Source organism: Coptis chinensis, chromosome 3 (genome assembly GCF_015680905.1).
Source record: "Coptis chinensis isolate HL-2020 chromosome 3, ASM1568090v1, whole genome shotgun sequence".
In the NCBI taxonomy this organism is placed as follows: domain Eukaryota; kingdom Viridiplantae; phylum Streptophyta; class Magnoliopsida; order Ranunculales; family Ranunculaceae; genus Coptis; species Coptis chinensis.
The window spans coordinates 17,191,277-17,194,524 of record NC_141458.1 but is presented as its reverse complement, the minus strand read 5'-3'; positions in this window follow the sequence as shown (position 1 = coordinate 17,194,524).

The following is a 3,248-nucleotide window of genomic DNA, read 5'->3' as shown; positions in this document are numbered from 1 at the left end:
GCATCCGCAGTGGGCAGTTTGATGTATGCCATGGTGTGTACTAGACCGGATATTGCTTTCGCCGTTGGTGTTGTAAGCAGATTTCTGTCAAATCCGGGTCAGGAGCATTGTGAAGGTGTTAAGTGGATATTGAGATATCTCAAAGGCACTTCCAAATCGTGTTTGTGCTTTGGTGGAAGTAAGCCCTTACTTGAAGGCTACACTGATGCAGACATGGCAGGTGATGTTGACTCGATGAAGTCCACCTCCGGTTATCTGGTTACTTTTGCAGGGGGAGCAGTTTCTTGGCAATCTAAGTTGCAAAAGTGTGTTGCTCTCTCCACTATAGAAGCCGAGTATATTGCAGTCACTAAGTGTTGCAAAGAGATGCTATGGATGAAGAGGTTCTTCGACGAACTAGGGCTAAAGCAGAAACAATTTGTAGTTCTATGTGACAGTCAGAGCGCCATCCACTTGAGCAAGAATCCGAGTTTTCATTCTAGATCCAAGCATATACACGTGCGTTATCATTGGATTAGAGAAGTACTCGAAGACAAGCATTTGTGTATCGAGAAGATCCATACCGACAAGAACGGGTCGGATATGATGACCAAAGTCTTACCGAAAGGTAAGTTTGATATTTGTTGTGCTACCGCCGGAATGGTAGTAGACTCCTCCTGTTGATTTGGAAATTGCATGGAGGTATCCCCCCTCACTGTTCGGGAGGGGGAGATTGTTGGAGTTATCCCTCACATGAGGAGAGAAAACGAGTCGATTGGGATGTTGGAGATGTCGAGAGTGTGCCTCAAGGCCGGGGGCGACTGCGCTGCTCATGGCTCCAGTGTTTGGGCGCGACCCACGCTCATATGAGGTGCACCTGCGCTCATAGCTCCAGTGTTTAGGCGACCAGCTTTCAAAGCGACTCGCTCGTGTCTAATTTTCGTGGGCTTCGCTACATTAACCGCGAAATTTGGTTTTTGGAGATAAAAAACCAAAAATCAAGGTTTTGAAAAACCTAAGACTAAGAACCAGACTAAAACAAAGAGAGAGAAACCCAATCTTGAAAGCTATCAAGATTGAGAGATAACCTTTACAGAGATATAACCCTGTAAAGAGATAAGAGTGATCTAGTAAGGTGAGAGACTGAAAGGAGAGATTGTAATCTTCCTTCCCACTTTATAAAGAACTGGCTCTTGTGGAAGTAGGCATCATTGGCCGAACTACGGTAAATCTTTGTGTTGTGGTTTGCCTTTACTGCTTTGCATTATTATTTGTTGTTGATAGTTGTTTAGCGAGTTGGGCATGTTAGTATAGGCTGTAGTTGATATTTAGATTTTGTCCGGAGTTGAATTGTGTTCAAATACAAATTATCTGTGTAGTGGGGGAATCGATTGGTATTGGTATAATCCCCAACATCCATAACTTGATAACTCTTCCACAATGTAACTCAGCTTCTCCCACTTTTGGTTGTTGCGCTATAATAACTAGGTACGTAAAAGTCGTGTTTTATTATTTTTTTCCAACAAATATCGATTTCTCTATTCTATTTATCTTTGATCCATTCTTAATATGTAGTGTGTACCATTTATATATATGTTTGTTTTTGTGTTTTTGTTGTTCTTTTGATTGACAAAGATGTTTGAATGCGTTGGAAACAATTCCTTCATTGTAATATGTATTGATTAATCAACATGTTTTGAATGATGCATATAGCTAGTATTGATTATTATGTGTTATTTATATAAGACTACCTAGCTAATTAAGCATAGATCATAAAGTAAAAAGCTTTACGTACTAAATAGGCAGATCGATTCCTTCGTCCTTCATGCTGTATTACAACTTGTATAAGACGACCTTCTGGTTTTTGTTTATGGTTTAGAAGATGATCACATCCTGTTATTGCTTGGAGATACTAGGATGGTGGTCTTAAAATTTCAGAGGCATTGTGTCTACAAGGCAATGGTAGGCACATGATGTTCTAGTCGAATATAGGATGTGGAGAATATCCTTTTGTTATAGGTTAAGAACCTTTAGAAAGTAATCAGGAACAAGAACTGTCAGATCACTTCCTTCATAGTGTCGACCCCTCCGGTGGAGCAATTGATTCCGCGAGTGTCTGACAAACGTTAAAGTGAGAGGTGTGTAGAGACCAGTGTTAGAGTGAGTACTCTTAGCTGTCTGACAAACATAGCAGCCACGAATAAAAGCATTAGTCTCCTTACGCATAGTAGGCTAATAGAAACGTTCTTTGAGTGAAGACATGATTTTAGCTATGCCAAACTGTCCACTCAATGCTCCCCGAATGTACTTATGAAATAATGGTCTGTCTCAAAGGAGAACATGGAACACACAACTGGGACCCCATGAAAAAGAAAATGTGACTATTCCAGTGAAGTCTTCAATTAACTTTGACAGACCAGAAACACCACCAAGTATAAATCACACATTTGGACCCGAGACACATGAGTACACGCTCAACTTGCAGAACAATTGTTTAATGGACATATATGATCAAGTTTACAAGAGCCAAACTTTGGAGTTACTTGTAATGTCATTTCACTTGGTATTCAGATTTTATGGATGACCTTATGGTTATTAAACTATTATTTATGTTTATATTTTTAGTATTTTTTTTTTATCTCATATTACTATATGAGTCTTTTAGGCGTCAAAATGTTGAATAAACAAAAGAAAATATATCAAATCCATTTTTAACTCTTTTGTTTTACAAGTAATCAAGTTAGTGTTCAAAATAGATTGTAAGGATAAAAATGTCTAAATAATTTATAATCAGCATTCAGAGTCAGGTCATTGTGACAGAAAACAAACATGTTTTTTCTGAGTTCTGAGTTCAGCATTCAGCATTTTCAGAGACTCAGAAAAACAAACGACCCGTTAGTATGGCTTTAATTAAGCTAGCATTTAATAATCAAGGAAAAGTCTCTCACCTGATATGCTATGTTGCTCTAGCCTCTAGGTGTACGTGGGATTAATGCCATTCTGTTAGTCTTTTAGTCTCATGTATTGTGGGGTCCTGCTTGTGATGTATTCTCCCTGTGTGTGAGGATCTCCCTCACAACAGTTCTTTGTTTCTACTAAAATTCAATTATTAAAAAAAAAGGGTCTCTCTACTCTTAAGTTTTTGCTCTGGGCCAAGTCTCTATGCAATATTGGACTTGCTTGTAATTATTGGATATCTTTTGGATCTCCTTACATAACTTACTCCTCCGCCTTGGGCTTATGCTGGCCCAACATGAGAACCTAGCACG